At 42.6% G+C, this 20,579-nt stretch overlaps 1 long non-coding RNA gene and 1 other non-coding gene across 2 annotated transcripts in view; one reads left to right on the plus strand and one right to left on the minus strand.

Annotated features, from left to right (window-relative positions):
- Positions 1-20,579, plus strand: part of LOC125754709 (uncharacterized) — a 73,521-nt gene that overhangs the window by 49,971 nt on the left and 2,971 nt on the right. The window contains exon 2 of the long non-coding RNA XR_007409498.1: positions 20,052-20,208. This is a non-coding gene — a long non-coding RNA (uncharacterized LOC125754709). The remainder of the gene's footprint in view (positions 1-20,051; positions 20,209-20,579) is intronic.
- LOC112656062 (small nucleolar RNA SNORD35) lies at positions 9,573-9,659 on the minus strand. Its single transcript, XR_003134073.1, has one exon. It is a non-coding gene; the product is annotated as a small nucleolar RNA SNORD35 (small nucleolar RNA).

Consider the following 20,579-nt stretch of genomic DNA (forward strand, 5'->3'; position numbering starts at 1 on the left):
TTTCTAGGTAATTTATAAACAAAACAAGTTGAGGCAGGAGTCAGGAGCTGTCTTCTGAAGTGGAAAGAATGATCCTTTCAGGATCTTGAACCAAACACTTAAAGAGAAGTGAGATGAGTAAACTGCAGGAGTGATCTGGTGTGGGGTGACCTACACAAGGCCTGGCGAGGTTTCCGGCAGTCCCAGAGACGGTCCCCATGTGCCCAGTGTGGGCTGTGCCCTGCACTCAGACACCTGGTCGAGGGCACTGAGCAGGAACTGCAATAAGGCTCATGCCCCACTCGCCACTAGGAGGGCCCCAGCGCGGGGCCGTGCACTTCATGAGGAAGCAAGGAAGCAGGGCAGGGCGGTGCCTTTTAAAGTGTTGTAGGGGCAGCCCTAGTTCCAGATGATGGGACAGGGAGGAGAGGCCCAGACACTGTTTATGTCAAAGACTTCTGACACCCAGAAGGATGTCTTCTCCGTGCCCCACAGCACCGACACCCCACGTGTAGAGGGGTGTCTTCCCAGTCCGCTGGCTCTGAGACACTGGCGTGTCCTTTCATGACATGATCACATGCAATGGGCAAGGTGGCAGTGGCTGTTATTGTTTCCTCTGCCAGATGTTTTCATGCTATAAAACCGCACAGTACGAACTCTACAATCATTCTTTGGACTTTAAAATTTGCTGAGGAAAGAGGAGGGTGTGGGGAAGAAGGGGAGGAGAAGACAGGGAGAGACAAAGTCCTCTTGGATCGCAAACAGCCTGTTTCCCTTCTAGAGTGACTAGCTGCGCCTGGTCTTTTGTTCCTTGCCTGGGGAACATGTTCAGCAAGTATAAAAGTGAATCAGGTTGTTTATAGCAAGGCTTTGAAGATTCTGGGCTTTCTGCTGTAATAGCAGTGCAGGCTGTGCCTTCTGCTGCCTGGAACCACATCCACCAGAAACAGACAACAGGTCTGACCGGAATGGGCTGCCCTCAGCCTGCTCTTACCTGGGCAGAACCTCCATGGGGAGTGGGGCGGAGCAGGCAGAGAAGAAGGATGTGTCAGCAGCAGCATGAGGCGCAGCCCCTGTGCACACTGGGCGAGAAAAATGAAAGGGCACGTGAGAGAATGTGGTAGGTAGAAAGTCCGCTTTAAGGGGTTGCAACCAAAAATGTAAGTCACTAAAACCACTTTTAAAAAAAGTGCCAAAGCAAAGGAAAATGCTGGGCGCAAGTCTCTTTACTCCATCTATCACAGATGCTCTGCCCCCCCGACTCGTAGTTCCCAGCATTTACCATTTTTGTGCACATGTGCCCAGCTTCCGATAGCCAGCAGTGGCTGCTAAGACCCGAGACTCTCCAGATTCAGTGCCCTCGCTTCTCAGGCGGGGTGACTCAGATGTGTGTTGCTGGCCCCCCAGGGTTCCCAGCAGGATTATGCTCCAGCGGCCCACAGTGGCAAATTGCCTACCAATACACCCTTAAGTGGCTTCTTTTCCTTCCCTTCCTCGCCTGACTTCCCCACTGCCATACTGATGTTCCCTGAAATCTCTTACTTGCATTGGAATCCTTATATCAGCGCCCCGTTCTAGAGGAACCCAAGCTAAAACATCCTCCTACCTTTATCCATTTTGTGAAAATCTGCTCTCTTCCCTTGTTAAGCAGGTTTCACTTTGCTCTAAATTTTTCATCTTCAAACTCATCACTAAGTTGGAGTGGCTCCTCTATCCAAACAACTTGTTTGATATAGGGGCATCAAGTTTTATTTTATTTTTTTGAAAAGACTTTCTTTATCCATGAGAGACACACAGAGAGAGGCAGAGAGAAGCAGAGACAGGAGCAGGCTCCCTGCTGGGAACCTGATATGGGATTTGATCCCAGGACCCTGGGATCAGGACCTGAGCCGAAGGCAGACGCTTAACCAACTAAGCCACCCAGGTGCCCCTCCTTTTGTGATTCTTAAGGAACTTTGCCAATGCTTTGATAGACTGTCATTTGTTGTATTAGCTATTTGTTCTGGTACCTGAATCATAGATGAACTTTCTCTTGGTAAATGTCTTTTCTGACAGATGATGTGAGTAGGGTTATGTTTTAAATATATTAGAGGAGGGAGATCCCTGGGTGGCTCAGGTGGCTCCCTGTGTCTCTGCCTCTCTCTCTCTCTGTGTCTCTCATGAGTAAATGAATAAAATATTATATATATATATATATATATATATATATATATATATATATATATATTAGGGGAGGGATGCCTGGGTGGCTCAGCGGTTGAGTGTCTGCCTTTGGCCCAGGGAGTGATCCTGGAGTTCCCAGAGTTCTGGGATCCAGTCCTGCATTGGGCTCCCTTCGGGGAGCCTGCTTCTCCCTCTGCCTATGTCTCTGCCTCTCTGTGTCTCTCATGAATGAATAAGTAAACTCTTAAATAAGTATATTAGAGGAATTTTTTTTTAGAGATTTTATGTATTTATTCATGAGAGACACAGAGACAGAGGCAAGGGCAGAGGGAGAAGCAGACTCCCTGCAGGGAGCCCATTAGGTACTTGATCCCAGGACTCCAGGATCATGACCTGAGCCAAAGGTAGATAGATGCTCAACCACTGAGCCACCCAGGTGCCCCATATTAGGGGAATTTAGAATTCAAACTAATTTTCTTGTGAGTCCTTTTATAAAACAAACCCGAATCTATGAACTTTCATGTATTTTCTTTCCTTAAAGTGAACTATACCCACCTTGCTTTATTTTTTAAAGATGATGCTCAGCACAATTTAGTTTGTGTTACAGTGTGTTCCCCCAGCCCTTCCTCCAGCAGTTGTTAATCCTTGTGAGTGTTACTTAATGATGGGTAGGTCCCACACTACGGAGATAATGAGATCGTGAGTTTCTGTACCTCTCCTCGGCGCATAGTGAGTGCCTGCTTTGTGTGGGGCACCTTGAAGGAGCCAAAGATGAATAAGACCCAGCATCTATCTGCAAGGAGCTTGGCCTCGGGAAGAGGAACACAGTCCTGTAATCCTTTCTGGTTTTTTTTTTTAAAGATTTTATTTATTTATTCATGATAGACATAGAGAGAGAGAGACAGAGACAGAGACAGAGAGACAGAGAGACAGAGAGACAGAGACACAGGCAGAGGGAGAAGCAGGCTCCATGCAGGAAGCCCGATGTGGGACTCAATCCCAGGACTCCAGGATCACGCCCTGGGCCAAAGGCAGGCGCTGAACCGCTGAGCCACCCAGGGATCCCCCTTTCTGTTTTGTTTTTTTTTTAAAGATTTTATTCATCTATTTGAGAAAGAGAGAGAGAGCATGAGCAGGGCAGAGGGGCAGAGGGGGAGGGAGAAGCAGACTCCCCACTGAACAGGGAACCTGATGCAGGGCTCAATCTCAGGACCCTGAGATCACGACCTGAGCTGAAGGCAGACCCTTAACCTGAGCCACCCTGGCACCCCACAGACCTATAATCCATAAATAATAGCAACCTGGTAAGAAAGTTCTACACAGAGTATTAGGAGACCACAGAGGAGCAAGTCTCTGACTCTCACTAGTAAAGGGTTTTAGAAGTGTGTGTAGGATTTTTTCAGACAGTGCAGATAAAGAAAATAAGAAAATTGGGGTGCCTGGGTGGCTCAATCAGTGAAGTGTCTGCCTTGGACTCAGGTCATGATCTCAGGGCCCTGGGATTGAGCCCTGCATCAGGCTCCCTGCTTAGTGGGGAGTCTGTTTCTCCCTCTGCCTCTGTGATCTTTCTTACTCTCACTCTCTCTCAAATAAATTTAAAAAAAATCTTAAAAAAACAGAAAAGAAGAAAATAAATCAGGGGAGTGTGATAGCAATGGGAAGACGGCAGCATTAGTAGAGCAGATGGGAGAGGCCTCTCTGAAGAGGTGACATTTATTTTTTTAAAGGTTTTATTTATTTATTCATGAGAGACACACACACAGAGAGGCAGAGAGAGAAGCAGGCTCCATGCAGAGAGAAAGAGAGAGGCAGAGACACAGGCAGAGGGAGAAGCAGGCTCTATACAGGGAGCCTGACATGGGACTCGATCCTGGGACTCTGGGATCACACCCTGGGCCAAAGGCAGGTGCTAAACAGCTGAGCCACCCAGGCGTCCCTGAAGAGGTGACATTTAAACTGAGACCTAAATGAGAAGAAAGTTTCAGCCACTCAAGGACCTGGTAGAAGAATGTTTAAGGCAAAGGAACAGCGAGCATTGAGGAGATGGGAGTGATCTCGGCTTGTTCAAGGAACAGCATGGTGGGAGTGACGTGAGTGAAAGGGAGAGGAATAGAGTGCATCTCAGGGAACGGGAGAGGAAAGTGAGGTGGCTCAAATGAAAGCCTAGCATGGCAGCTTTGAGAGCTCCACTGTTGCGGGAGGACATGCATCAGGAGCAGTTCCAAAGCATAAGATTGCATGACTTTGTCAACACTGCCTAGGAGCACTGGAAGTAGAGAAGGCAAATGGCTGGATTGATGTGTGGTTGGAGGTTGCAGAACAAATGTAGCAAATAGTGGGGTAAAGGAGTGGAATGTACTGGGAATGGAGACTTTGTAGCAGGCCAGGATGGATAAGAAAAGAATGGAAAATGGTAGATGAGGGTGTGACAAATGGAGAAAACAGAAGACTCTGGGATTGGAGGTCTCAGAGGCTTAATGGAGCATGTGAGATGGAAACAAGGTAGAGAGAAAGCTAGGAGGACAAAGGGTTTTACTCTGAGGGTGAGGTCTAGGTCCATTGCTGAAGTAAAGTAGAGATAATGGTTGAAGGTAATGATCAGGGAAGTGTGGTGCAAGATGGAGTGTTATTGGATCTCACCAAATCAAAACTTTTGTGCATCAGAGAACATCATCAAGAAAGTGAAAAGAACAGGGCACCTGGCTGGCTCAGTCGGTGGAGTGTATGCCTTTTTATCTTGAAGTCATGAGTTTGAGTCCCACGTTGGGTGTAGAGATTACTTAAAAGTAACATCTTTTTTTTTTTTTTAAGTGAAAAGACAATTGACAGGGAGAAAATATTTGCTAATACTTATGTAATAAGGGACTGATATAAAAATGTATAAATAACTCTTACTCCTCAGTAATAAAAAGATAAATAGCCCATTTAAAAATAGGTTAAGAATCTGAATAGATATTTCTCCAAAGACAACATAGGGTCAATAAGCAAATGAAAAGATGCTCAACATCACTAGCCATCGAGGAAATGCAAACCAAAACTACGAGATACTGCTTCACATCTTGTACTACAATGGTTATAATCAAGTAATCAGATAATAAACAAGTGTTGATAAGGATATAGAGAAATGGAAACCCTTATACACTGCTACTGGGACTGTAAGATGGTGCAGCTGCTTTAGAAAACATTTTGGCAGTTTCTTAAAGTGTTAAAATTAGAGTTACCATATGACCCAGCTAATTTCACTCCTAGGTATATAACCAAGAGAAACGAAAGCATATGCCCATACAGAAACTCCTACCCAAAAGTTCATAGGAGCATTCCTCAATAGCGAAAAGTGGCAACAACCCAAATGTCCATCAACTGACAAATGAATAAGCAAAATGTGGTATATCCATACAATACTGCAACTTGGATGACCCTTGAAAATGTTATGCTAGGTGAATGGAGACAGTTGCTACTTTAAATTAGTAATTGCTCAAAGTAGATTAGCGGATGGAAATAAGCATTTTCTTAATGAAACAGAATAGGCTAGATTAGATTGGACTAGATCAGATCTTTATATCCCAGCTCAACTGCCATTTCCTCAGAAGTCTTCCCAAACTAGGTCAAATCCCCCTCTCTTGGAACCTGTCCTTGATAGCAGTAAGCACAGTTGGAAGTTTGCATTTATTTGCATGATGATTGGATGGACGTTGGAATCCCAGGATGTGAATATAAATGTGCCCTGTCTCCAGCACTTAGCACACAGTTGATGGCACCTAGCAGGTTATTTGTAAGTATCTGTTCAAGGAAGGAAGAAGAGAAACTGGTAAGTGGGGGGTCAAGGTTATAGATGCAAAGAACAGAGTAACCTAGAAGGAAAGAAATAAAATGGGGGATGTAGATGAGGTCTCCAGAATAAAGGTCTCTAAGACATTGTTTTTCAAACTGCAGGTCACAACACATTAGTGAATTGCAAAAATGATATACTAAGTTGTGGGCAGAAGTCTTTAATGAAATAGAATAGGGTAGGATAGAAAATATCAGAGGGGCGCCTGGGTCACTCAGTCGGTTAAGCATCTGACTCTATTTCTGCTCCTGTCATGATCTCAGGGTCCTGAGAGACCTGCCTCGTGCTGGGCATGGAGCCTGCTTAAGATTCTCTCTCTTCCTCTGCCCCTCCCCCTCCCCACCCCCATGCTCTCTTTCTCTAAAAAAAAGAAGAAAAAAGAAAGTATTAGAGAATATAGCATATACCAAGAGTAAAATTTTTCATGAAACTTTTGTTTCAACTATATATATATAATGTATATATATACACATATACATGAATGTATATGTGTGTATAATGTCATAATTCTACCGTATTTCAATTTTTAAAAATTGAAACACTCCTATATCCTCTGGTTCAAACATTCATAACTGTAATTCTTTTCTGAAGTACTGATCATTCTAGTGGATTCAGAATCAAGGACTGTGAATATAAGACCTTTGGTGGTTTGTACTAGCAATAGCATATTTATTTATTTATTTATTTATTTATTTATTTATATTTTTAAAATTTTTATTTATTTATGATAGTCACACACAGAGAGATAGAGAGGCAGAGACACAGGCAGAGGGAGAAGTAGGCTCCATGCACCGGGAGCCCGACGTGGGACTTGATCCTGGGTCCTCAGGATCGTACCCCGGGCCAAAGGCAGGCGCTAAACCGCTGGTCCACCTAGGGATCCCAGCATAGCATTTTTAAAAAGTCATTTGTTAAGTAGAAATTAAACAACAAAAAAAGAAATTAAACATTAATTTCTCAAGTATAAATTGAACATTAATGGAATTTCTTAAGTACAAACATTAATTTGAGTTTTTAAGAATAAATTAAACAATGGTTGCAATCTCTATTAAGATGTTTTTCAATCTCTAAAATGTATCAACAATTATGATTATTTCTAATCATTTATGATTAAGAAACCCAGGAAGCCAGCGTTTAGTTACGTAGCAAAATGCATGTCTTTAATTTAATTTCTCTTACCAAAGTTATTTCAAAATGGTTTAATTCTAAGATTTATTTGAATGTGTGCAGCATCAAATGTGCCTAACAATTCTTTCATTTGAGAACTGTGTGTGGCAGGAAGTCCAGGACCTTTGGAACCTTTCTGGTCTGCAAGGAATCCCGGCTTTGTCACTTACTAGCTGTTTGACATTTGACAAGTTGGTATATTGGGATCTTGGCTTCCTTGTCTATTAAACAGAGAAAATAATTTAGGTGGAAATTGCCTTTTGTAGAGGTCAAAATTGGTCAACTATCAGCAATTTCATGTGGCTCAACCTAATGATTATCTTACAGGGTGGTTGTGAGGATCAAACAAGACAATATTTGTTTAATACCTGGCACAATGCCTATTAAATGTTAGTATTCCCTTTGATGAAGGTGAAAAATACTAGTGTCATTGTTTAACTATCTTTTAAATTGGCAGCGTACACACTGGTCCCTTGCACATTATATACTTATTTAATTTGTGTCTTGCCTTGTTGCTGAAAAAATTTAAGGAGACTGGTACCCAGTCGGTACTAGATAAATATTTGGATACTAGTGAATTAATGTTTTCATTTAGTTTTGCTTCCTTGGTCATTTTTGAGTCATCACTTGGTACTTTACTAGAATCTGATGAAATGTTAAAGAGCCCAGTTTGGACTGTTCTTTTCCAAGAGTTTGTAACCAAGTCTTGTTTTGTACTCTAAGACGGGTTGTTCTTTCCTAGGCGCCAGACCCATGCAATGGTGTCTGGTGACTGTTTAACAACAGACTCTCTAGAAGCAAGGGTGTGTGGGTGGTGGTGAACCTAATATGTAGTATTGGCCAGTTTCCATGCAAATACTTACATCACTACTGATTTCAGGCTAGTAACTTGACATCACTCGGTGCACAGCTGGGAAGAGGTGAATGCAGCGAGCTCTTCTGAGCTAGAACCAAGATGCTCCAACCCCACCACTGGCCCCAAAACACATGAAACCCAACCTGAGGGCAGTGCTCTGCAGACTGGAACTCATAGTGGGTGTAGGATTTTTTATTTATATTTATGCCGCTAATAAAGAATTTTCACAGTTACCGAGTTTCTTTTGGAAAGCACAACTAAACAGGATAACTGCAAAAGTAGAACAAAACAGTAATTACAATATTTATCATTACCCTACATCTGTATGACACCTTCTCATTAAATTGCTTTTCTTGATGAGACAACCTGCAGGGTTTTGCTCTTCTTTTTTCCTTTAGTCAACCTATTAATGACTAGACTACTAAGTAAGTATCCTCCCCAAAAATGCTATGTAGTTTTATTTATTGACTCTCTTGGTGATCTAACTGGCTCAGATCTTGGGAAACTCGTTTTTGGTGGGATTGTAAAATTCAACTTCAATTTTTTTTTTTAATGTGAGGGGGTATGAATCATAGTTGAGGGAATTGCTGAGGATATGGGTCAATTTTTGAGTGATGTATTTTAAGATTTTAAAAATGCTTCTGCAAATAAAATATTTTACTGTAAATCAGGTATACTAAATAGGAGATGGTAATGTCCCGAGGTAGGAGTGGACTTAAGAAATCAATAGTGGCATTTTGTTGTCACAATGATTGGGGAGCACTATTGACATTTAAAGGCTGGGGTCAGAGATGCTAGAACTGGAAATCACCCCCTGTTCTGAATGACCTTCAGATATCCTGCTGAACCATCATGTAGGTAAAAATAAGCCTCTAATTTTCTAGGAATGCAGGCACAGTATAAATTGAAGGATGCTTGCCTTTAGTATTGCTTAGAACTTTTCCAGTGTTGTTCACCATGCTGGGAAGTCATAACACCATGGGCAGTACTGATCTTGTCCTTCAAGTTGCCACTAAAGCATACCTGTGTCAGTCTTGGCCTTGAGCTGTCACTCACACCGATGCTATGATAGTGTAAGCATTTGGCTACTTTATTTTGTCTTCTAGGATTGCCATGTCTGAGAGTTTAATTTTGAGGTGTTTGTTATTTTATTATACATTACTTTCTTTCTTTTTTTTTTTTCTTTTTTTTTTTCATTACTTTCTTTCTATTTGTCCTTTTCTGCCAGGGTATTATGTTGATTTTTTTTTACAATTATGCATAGGGGTATGTGGTATTCCCTATGGGTTTTATTTCAGGTTAGTGCAGGAGGACTCCTGAATATATGTTATTAAAGGAATCATTGGGTCTGAGACCCAATAAGTAATCTAAATAACTAATCCTTAGCATAATATGACAATACCATCTTTGTTTCCAAGGTCCCCAGCATATCTGCCTGCCATCTGACATCAAAGAGTGGTGCATCATATTTCCTTGGCCTCAAGACTATAAGTAGATTGTTGAACTCTTGCCCCAGTCACTACCATTTGTGGCCTAAAATAACAATTGTATCCATTTTCTTTCTTCTTCTTTTTTCCCTTCCTGGCATCAGCTGAGCCATTGGTGTTACCGCTGCTGCCCACAGTGTCATCCACAGACTATCATGAGGAAAAACCATCATCTGCTGAATTTTATCCATTTTCTTGATCGGCACTTACAGTGTTGTTATTTGTTCATTAGAACATCTGGTGCCATCGTGGAAAAGAACATAGTGAAAAAGTCTAGTGGATCACATATTATGGCAGTTGTAAAATGAGGCGAACCTCAATTTCCTTGAGTTTTGAATTTGTCCCTGAGGAATTTGGAGGCCGGCATTAGCAAGCACACCTGCTTTGTCTCCTGCCATACATAGTAGCAATAAACACCCTGGAAAGAAAATAAGCACATAGTGCTGTGCACACAATAACAAAAATATATACTTTGAGCTGGATTCAAATATGAACCTACAGGTCATGTTGTCAACACAGTGAAAAAGAAAAAAAAAAGCATCATCAGTGAATAAACCTGTAATGAGTATGCAGGGCTAACCTTTGGCAAGATTGCAAAGCAGCTGGTGTTTGTTTCCAGCACTTGTCTCTTCTTTCTCAGGTGCCCTTCCCTTCTCTTGGCATCTCCCCGGCCGGTGTCCACATGGAATCAGCATGCAATTTTGAGCTACTTCTGCTATATGCCAGGCAATGCGTTGCAATGCGTTAGGCACGACCAAATCCTTGTCTGATTTTGAGGAGTCTCCCTCTCAGAAGGAAAGGGGGTTGGCACACTTTCTTTCTTACTAACTCTAGGATCTTTTTAGAACAGACAGGCTCTTTCTGATGATCAGAAGAGTGGTTTTCCTGGACAGGCTGAAGTGACTGAGAAGGGGCAGGAGGGCTTCTGGGGGAGCTGGTAATATTGTGTTTCTTTTTTCTTTTTCTTTCTTTCTTTTTTTTTTTACTGTGATAAAACATTACACATCATAAAATTTACCACCTTAACTGTTTCTTAGCGTGTAGTTCAGTGGTGTTAAGTGTGTTCACCTTGTTGTGAAATAGGTTTCCAGAACTTTTTCATCTTGTAAAACTGAAACTCTGTGCCCATTAAACAATAACTCATTTTTCCTGTTCCCAGTCCCTGGTAGCCACCATTCTGCTTTTTATTTCTGTAATTATGGCTACTCTAGATACCTTACATGGGTGGAATCCTACAGTATTTACCCTTTGGTGACTGGTTTATATCATATAGTATGATGTTCATCCATATTGTAGCATGTGACAGGATTTCCCTCTTAAGGTTGTATTTTTTTTTTTTAATCTGAGTAGTTTTACTTTGGGAAAATTCACCCAGCTGTGCATTTACTAACTGGGCACACTCCTGTATGCATGTTATACTTCCAAAAAGGGCTTTAAAAATTAGATGGAGATAAAAATTTAAAAATCATTGCTACCATTTCTACTAAGCTATGAGTAACTTCTGTTAATGTTTCCCAGGGGTGTTTTAGAAGTACCAGTTAGAGAAGGCAATGCTTAACTCAAAGGGGGTACTTTGGAGAGTACGTCAGGAGAGATGGCTTGGGGCACCTGGGGGTCTCAGTAGGAGAAGCCTCTGCCTTTGGCTCAGGTCATGATCCGAGGTTTCTGGGATCGAGCCCCATGGTGGGTTCCCTGCTCAGCGGGGAATCTACTTCTCCCTCTGCACCCCCCTCGTGCTCTCTCTTTCTCTCAATAAATAAATAAAATCTTTTTTATTAAGAAGAGAGGAGGGACGCCTGGGTGGCTCGGTGGTTTAGCGCCTGCCTTCAGCCCAGGGCGTGATCCTGGGATCAAGTCCCATATCGGGCTCCCTCCATGGGGCCTGATTCTCCTTCTGCCTGCGTCTCTGCCTCTCTCTCTCTCTGTCATGAATAAATAAATAAAATCTTATAAAAAAAGAAGAGATGGTTTCACACACGCCCTATTGAAATTTCACCTGATGTATGGCTCTGAGCCCCTTTATACAGAAGGCTGCTGCTGCTCATCACAATCCAAAATCACTAAAAATTAATGCCCTGCCACCACCAAACAAGAGCAGAAGGAAAAGGGGAAAAAACTGTCTTTAAGAAGTGCAATGGAATTGGGGAGAAAGCCCAATTTTAGAAAATTTTAGGAGAAAGAACAAAACCGTGTTGGGAGAATAAAATCAGGGTTGCCAGATTTAGAAAAACAAAAAGCCACACAGACAAATAATCTATACAGGACAGCCAGGGAAACTTGAATTGCAGATCATCAACAAATAGGTTTTTAAAGTAGAACTATGCTCCGGGGCAGCCCGGGTGGCTCAGCGGTTTAGCGCCGCCTTCAGCCCAGTGCATGATCCTGGAGACCTGGGATCGAGTCCCACATCGGGCTCCCTGCATGGAGCCTGCTTCTCCCTCCGCCTGTGTCTCTGCCTCTCTCTCTCTCTCTCTCTCTCTCTCTCTCTCTCTCTCTCTCTGTCCTTCATGAATAAATAAATAGAATCTTTAAAAAAATAAAAATTAAAAAAATAAAATAGAACTATGTTCCATATAGTACATAGGACATTCTTGTACTAAAAATATATTTGTTGTTTATCTGAGATTCAACTTCCCTGGGGCACCCTGTATTTTACCTGGCAACCCTAGATGCAAGGGAAGGAAGAGGGAGATAAAATCACAGGGGACACAAAAAATGTCTTTTCACTGCAAGCAACCAGCTCAAAGCCAGATTCTCTGACAAGTACTTACCACCAGAAAATGTTCTCTGTCCTAAATGAGGGAAAGAACTTTCCACAAGGTATTGGTTTGATTTTGCAGTGAAGAAAGGATTAGACTTTTCTTGAGTGTCTTGCTAGGGGTCCAGAGTTTAATACAAATCTTGTCACATTTGCTATTTCCCAGAGAGCTGAATGACAGAATAGGATAACCTAGGATGATGGTGTGTGGGGCCATAGGTAGGAAGGGCAAGGTACTTCCTCTGAAAGACCCAGTGCCTGGTAGTGACTTATCTTGTCAGTTTTCATCTGAAGAAATTTTGATGGGTATAAATAGGGGTTGCCATTAAATGTACTGCATCAGTACTTGCGGGGGGCGGAAAACAAATTCCTGAACACTCTGCCCTCCCTATTCATCAAAGCAAAATAGCCCAAGATTCGCTCAAGGTGAATGAGGGCAGTTGTTCTGGAAGAGTTGGCCTTGTCACACAATTTCTGATTTGCTTTGAAGCCCTTCAGTTAAACCCTCCTAATTCTGAGTCAATGGAAGGGATAATCAGGCTTGATCAATGAAAGTTCTCAGGCTCATTGTTTAAAAGAAATAATTTTTAAAATTGTAAGTATTTAATAAGGATTAAATAATCAACAAGATGACTCTAAACTGAAGTTTTGCAAGGCCCATTTTAATGACTTGTTTTTAAATCAGAAGTATAGTTGCATGTAGTTAAAGGCAAATGTCCTTTAAACAGTTTGTTACTAGACATAGGTAAACTTGATGTTTTGTGATCTTTTTTATACCATTAATTGCTTTGTAAGCTTTTCTTTCATAGTGTTTGAAGTAAACTTTGGCCTAGCTCAGGTCGAATTATCACAAAACTTTAAAACAGTGAAGACTGAATTTATTACTTGGAAGCTGTATCTGTGACTGTTATCAACTGGATATGTAGAATCTTGGTTGATACTTTTTATGGCTTTATGAAACTGTCAATAGCCCTGGCACGTATGTATGTCCTTGGACAGTTTCCTTAGGTGTCTACAGCTCAGCGTCCTCATCTACAAAATGAGGGGGTGGACCAGATGATCTCTAGCCTCCAAGCTCTAAAACATCATGACTAGTTGATCACTCAAAGTGTGTCCATTTCAGGGATCAGTGACTTAGAACAACTTACCTAGACTTTCCTTGGTAGTGATGTTTATGATTTTAACAAATAAAGGTAAGAAGAGTATAGAAAAAGTGTTTTCAATTGCTTCTTGTCCCCTTGGAAATCTTTCATGGACAAATAATCAGAAGTTGGGGGGAAAACCAGAATACTCAGAAAGCAATAATGTCTAGAAGAGACCACGGATTGAAGAACTGAGATGATTACTGCAAGGGGAGTAGATGCCATGAGAGAAAAACATGCCTGTCTTTGCTTCCTCAAAACACCAGATTGAGCCTGCTGGGAACAAGAGATTCACTCCTCGTTAGGACACTGAGTGCTGCCAGAAGCAACATCTTCTGTTTGATTCCCGTAACAGTCAGGAAAAGCATGTAATGGAAGCTGTAGCACAAGACAAGACTATGCCTGGGGCCGAGTGTTTCCACCCACCCCAACTCTGAGGTGAACAGTCTGTAGGTAGCACCTTGAGGATCAGGCTCTCTCATCTCCAGAGTCTCCATACTCATTAAGTCAAGTATTTAAGATGCAAATTATTTGGATCATGAAACTTCTTGCTTCCACACTCATTGCCAAATATTTGTGCACTTTCTGAACATTGTTGTACAAATTATAAATGTATCTAAAAATGTTCAACCATAGCTTCTTGCTAAGACTCTCCCACGTGAGACAGCTTGTGACCAGCCCCTCAGCCAGCTTCTTGAGAAAGCAGACAGCTTGGAAAGGAAACTTGCAGCTGGGAGGGTAGACTCTGGCATTAAACAAGGCAAGGTCACTTCACCTGCTTTACCAGCTTCATTCCTTCCCTGCACCATGGCTCTGCCTTCCTCACCAGGGGGACGGAAATCTGGAAGGATATTCTAAGTGCCCCTGAGGACTGTGTATATGTGGACACTATAGAGTACATGTGCATACTCGAGGACAGACTAATCAAAGTTAATTTACAAGGGGATCTAGGAGAAAGAGAGTTGTAATGTGGTCAGTATCGTGATATGTATACGGTGTATATGGTGTGTGATATTTTGTAGCAAAGTTCAGAATTTGTTCCAGAAAACTTGGCAGAAATTTTACCCTCTAAGGCATAGGAGGTGTGGGAAGCTGAAGAATGCCCTCCTCCAAAGCTGTCCACCTATTTATCCCCAGAATCTGTGAATATGTTACTTTACATGGTTAAAGGGACTTTGCAGATATGAGCTGCAAAGCTAAGGGTCTTGAGACAGGGAGATGATTCTGGATAATCTGGATGGGCCCAATGTCATTACAAAGGTTCTTATAGGAGGGAAGCCTCTAGAAGGCAGAAAATGTACAGACATAGATTCTCCTTTGGAGCTTCCAGAAAGAATGCAGCCCTGCTGACTCCTTGATTTTAGGACTGCTGACCTCCAGAACTGTAAGAGAATACATTTTGTGCTGTTTTAAGCCACTACGTTTATGGCAATTTGTTATAGCAGCAATAGGAAAGTAATGTAGGAGGATTCAACAGGGTGTTTTCAATTCAGCAAGAATGGTTTGGGGAGAATGTAGGGGTAATGGCAGGTAGGAATGTTCAGAAAGTCAGTTACTATACAGGGGTTTCTTGGGAGCCTGCTGTCAGCTAGGAACTGAGACCTCAGTTGTTGACAAATAGACATGGGCTCTGCCAATATGGAACTGAGGAAGACTGGCATTAAACCAAAAATTGCTATTAATTAACTTCAAGTATGCAGTGTGCTATGAAGTACTTCACAGTGCTCTGAGAATGATTAAAAGGAGATCTACTCCTTCTGGATGGTCAGAGGTTTTCCTGAGGATGTGATGTTTAAGGCAGACTCTAGGATGAGCAGGAGTTAGCTGTCTCAGGTCAGTGGGGGCAGAAGGGGCCTTCCAGACAGACAGAAAAGCTTTTCCAAGAGCTGTAGGCAGGCAAAGTGCTGTGTTTTAAGAAGTTAAAGTAAATCCAGTATCATTGGTGCCAACAGAATAAGAGCTAGTGATGTGCAAGAGGAGATGGATGACTAGGGCCTAGGTTAGGCAGGGCCTTCCAGGCTATTGAAGGACAGTGGTATGTCCACATTTATACTTTCAAAGATCACTTAGGCTATAGTAGATGAAAGAATGGATTGGGGGGCAAGAGAAGATACCAATAGACAAGCTATGAGGACACTGCAACAGCCCAGGTGAGAAGTAATGGTAGCCCTGGCCAGGATGGTGGCAGCTGGGATAAAGAGAAACAGAAGGGTTCAAGAGATAAATATATAGGACAGAGAATCAAAGGCTTAATGATTGAGGGAGTGTGAGAGGTGACAGAGAGGGAAATGTTAAGGATGATGGCCAGAGGGACATCTGGGTGGCTCAGTGGTTGAGCATCTGCCTCCGGCTCAGGGTGTGATCCCAGAGTCCCAGGATCAAGTCCGACATCAGGCTCCTTGCACAAAGCCTGCTTCTCCTCCCTCTGCCTATGTCTCTGCTTCTCTCTCTGTGTCTCTCATGAATAAATAAAATCTTTTTTTTTTTTTTTTAAAAAAAAAGGATGATGCTTAGGGCAGCCCGGGTGGCTCAGCACTTTAGTGCCACCTGCGGCCCAGGGCCTGATCTTGGAGACCTGGGATCGAGTCCCACGTCGGGCTCCCTGCATGGAGCCTGCTTCTCCCTCTGCCTGTGTCTCTGTCTCTGTCTGTCTGTCTGCCTGTCTCTCTCTGTCTCATGAATAAATAAATAAAATATTTAAAAAAGTAAAAAATAAAAAGGATGATGCCTAGATTTATAGATTAAGCAACCCTGTCAACAGAACTTCCATTTTCCAAAGAAGGGAACAATGCTGGAAGAGAAGAATTTTGGTGGGAAGATGGTGAGTATGACTTTGGCCATCTATAACTTGAAGGGGTCACTGAGGCATTCAGGTGGAAATGTCAAGTAGGCATTTGCACACGCAGGGGCAGGAGATTTAAATGAGGAGTCAGAATTTCAAAGGTAAGAGAAGCCCTCGTGATAGTGGAGGTTGCCTAGGAAGGGAGAAGCTGGTAAGAGGAGGGCGTAGGAATCTCAAAGGAAGCAGAGGAGCAGAGGTCAGAGGAAAAGACCTGGGAGTGACTAGAAAACCAAGAGAAAAACAAGGAGGGTGTAGAGCTACTGAACTGAAAGGAAAAGAGAGTTTTTCAAAAAAGAGGGAGTGGCTGGAAGGTCGAGAAAAATAAGGACTAGAAAGTATTCCTTGGAAATGAAGATCATTGGTGACCTCAGCATGAATTGGGTGTGATGGAGGAAAGGGGACAGAACCTAGGAACTGTCATCTCTTCTAAGTGCTTCTGGCAGATGCTAGTGAGAACAATGTCTTCAGGAAAAGATAGGAACTAGTGAGACGTCCGGAGGCAAACTGTTGCTGGGGGTGGCTGAATTATGTGCACCACTGCCACCACCACTGTGCATGTGCACCAGTACCTTGCCTGCTCAGAAAAACACATGTAGGTGATGGACAGGACTCCAGACTGCTAGGGCCTTAACCACAACTTGTTCACCTGTCCCCTTTGGCCAGAGTCACCCCATCACTCCCTCTTTCTCTTAGCTCTCTGGTCTTTGCTTGTAGCCTTTTGTGTCTTCATTCTTGGTTATTCTGAGACTGGACCCATGAACTCACTGCTCTCATTCTTTCTTCCTTTCGTTCTCCTGGCGTTGGAGAGATTTTGTGTCTCCAGGGAGTCTGAATGAATTGACATTTCAGAGCAATTGTTTTTCATCCAGTGTGTATGTAGTGATTCTTTGTGGAACATGGCCAGTCCTATGAGCAGACAAAGAAAAATAGCATATTAGGTAAGTGACTTCATGGAGAAGTGTGAGGGGAGGATACCAGTCCCCTCCTTTGTGAGAAGGCAGGAAGGCTATTGGAAGAGCCAAAGAGTTGATCCGGGTTGAGGGTTCAAAAAATAGTAAGAGAAAATGTTCCTCTATTTTTTTTATTGTCTACTGAAATCCAGCTTACATGTAATTCATATGGAATTCCTTGACCGTGACTATGAGGTGCATAGAGGAGTCCAACCTCCTCCACTTTTATGAGGCAACAGAGCATAACAATGGGAACAGGTGTTCCTTGGGTTATGCTGCCAAATAAAACTGAGTACTCAAGACCAAAGTGACTTTGCTCTGAAACCAGAGCAACAACAGGAATCCTGAGAAGGAAGACACACACACACACACACACACACACACACACACACACACACACACTCTCTGAAAGAATGAGGCCATTTTGAGAGAAAGGAATAAAAGAAGAAAAGGGTTATATCAGGAGAAACAAAATACAGCTCTGACTCATGCAGTAAGCTTGAATGATGAAAAAAATAATTGGAGAATAATATCAGAGTTCTGAACTTGGCTTTGAACATGAATATAGCTTTTACTTGTACATTTGGGGGCAGTTATTCCCCTCCTTCACTGTTTCCTTCATCCTTCAGGTTAGGAAATTATTCCCTTGAGTGAAACAAAATTATATTCTCTTGTTTTCTGGGAAAGTGCGTGTGCTAACTCTTCCTTCAGGATCCGTTGAATAAGTTAGTAGCTGATGAAAGAAAGCAGCAGGTGACTACATTGGCATTGATAAATAATTGAGTATTGTAGTTAGGGTTCTTCTCAGAGACTCATGATCTTTTTTTTTCTAGAGATCAGCTGAAGTCCAGCCCTCTCACTTTACATATGAGGAACGGGGTGTGAAAGGATGAAGCAGTTTTCCCAAATCCACAGAGCTACCAAGCAGCAGATCTGGTCCTAAAACTTCGGGATCAGGTGTCTACTGGGCTATGCTGTCCTACTCAAATGTATTAAAACAGCCGCAGCACCCATAAGTGAAAGCTTTCTCGGTTCAGGAGGGTATCATCTCCAGTTCTCACAACAAATCTTTAAAGGAGGCTTTATCACTCCTGTTTCCTGGGTCAGAAAACCAAAGCTCAGAGAGGTTAGCTAACTCACCTAAGACCACACTGTCAGTAGAACTGTCTAATCTTGCCGCATGACCAAGTGTGGATTACCAGTACCTAGGGCTGATCCTTCACCTCAGTGGGGACAGGTGATAGCTGGTCTGGTGTCACAAGGAATGCCCAAAGGGCCACACAACCAAAATTATTGACCCAGTTCCTTGGCTATGGTGCTTAAAGGTTGAACTTCGAGTCACTGCTAGGAAGGAACAGAGTCTTGAGGGAATGGGACGCTGAGGAGTTATGTTTTCTTGGGAAAGGAAACTATGTGGAGCGGGATGCCTGGGTGGCTCAGCAGTTGAGCACCTGCCTTTGCCCTAGGGAGTGATCCCAGAGTCCTGGGATCGAGTCCCACATCGGGTCCCTGCAAGGAGCCTGCTTCTCCCTTTGCTTATGTCTCTGCCTCTCTCTGTGCCTCTCATGAATAAATAAATAAAATCTTAAAAAAAAGAAGCTATGTGGAGCAAAGGGGAACTTTTCAGGCTGAGTAGGATGATACTTGTCAAGTGGAGACAGGGGAGGGGAAGGGTTCTCTGGAGAGAGAACAGATATTGCCCAGCTCTGAAAGGTATTTGGAATGAGGCTGTATCTTTGAGTCCCTAATTGGGCTGGAGTATTTATGGAACTTTTTTTTAAAAAATATTTTATTTATTTATTCATGAGAGACAGAGAGAGGCATAGACATAGGCAGAGGGAGAAGTAGGCTCTCTGCAGGAGCCCGATGTGGGACTCGATCCCGGACCCCAGGATCACGCTCTGGGTCAAAGGCAGACGCTCAACCGCTGAGCCACCTAGGTGTCCCTATTTATGGAACTTGATAGCATGCATTTATAGAACCTGATGGATATGCTGTGACTGTACTATTTTCAAAGAGGGTCCATCATTATATAGAACTGAATTGATTGTAATCCTGGGCTGCAAATACAGAGGTTCATGCACGGCTCTCTCTTTACATAAATACATAAATAGGAACACTCATGAATCCAACATCCAAACCAAAACTAGAGCAGTCAATGAAGCTGTTTGACAATACCAGGTTTTGAAAAGGAGGATATAGGTTGATGGAACATCTTATTCATCCCTAGGAGTATAAATTAGTTGAATCAATTTGCATTGTTTTGTAGTGTTAAAGATTCTCTTGGAATCTGTAAACCCGTCCAAAAAAAAAAAAAATTCACAGCAGCACTGTTTATTTGTAAATCATGGAGCTAAGTAGTGAATTTATCTTCCTGTTACATTTGAAAGTATCAACAAATACAGGAATCTTCCTTTTTTGAGTGGGGAAAGGCTAGCTCTTCTAACGGCACCTGCTCACAACCTCCTTCCATGTTACTGTTAGACAAAAAAGAAAGGCAATTCTTTATCACTTGTCACTAGTCATGTGTTTGTTGAATTGGCATCTCGGACTAGGGAGGTATAGTCATATTTTTAAATGAGGCTTGTCTGTGCAAAGCAATTTGAGTTTTATTTTTTTAATTTTTTGCTGTAACTTATTTTTTAAATTATATATATATGTATATATATATTGAAGTTCAATTTGCCAACATATAGTATAACACCCAGTGCTCATTCTGTCAAGTGCCCTCCTCAGTGCCTGTCACCTAGTCACCCCATCCCCCCACCCGCCTCCCCTTCCACTTCCCTTGTTCGTTTCCTAGAGTTAGGAGTCAATTTGAGTTTTAGAGAACTCATCTGCTTGCATTTGTTTGGCATTGCTTCCTCTTCTTGTATAGGTCTTCAAGTCATGGCAGAGACAAAAGCTTTGGCAACTGAATAACACCCTGAACAATAATCCACTGTTGGGTTTCCTGGCTCTATCATACATCAGTGGACAGTCATGGGCAAGTTCCTGAACTTCTCCGAGCCTCAGGCTTTCTTATCTCTAAGTGGGTAAGTTCATGTGTGCCTTGGGGGACTGCTATAAGGATTAAAGGAAGGAACTGCACGTAACTAGCTAGGGAACAGAGAAGCCCAGCAGCAAATTTTAGTTACCATTTCTTTCTTTTTTAAAAAGATTTTATTTATTTATTCATAAGAAACACACAGAGAGAGGCAGAGACATAGGCAGAGGGAGAAGCAGGCTCTCTGTGGGGAGCCTGATGCAGTACTCTATCCCAGAACCCCCGAGATCACACGACCTGAGCCAAAGGCAGACGCTCAACCACTGAGCCACCCAGGTGTTCCACAAACGTTAGGTACCTTTTCTATAGAAACAGGAGGATAGGGCAGCCTGAGTGGCTCAGTGGTTTAGTACCGCCTTT

Source organism: Canis lupus, chromosome X, assembly GCF_003254725.2.
Source record: "Canis lupus dingo isolate Sandy chromosome X, ASM325472v2, whole genome shotgun sequence".
NCBI classification, from domain to species: domain Eukaryota; kingdom Metazoa; phylum Chordata; class Mammalia; order Carnivora; family Canidae; genus Canis; species Canis lupus.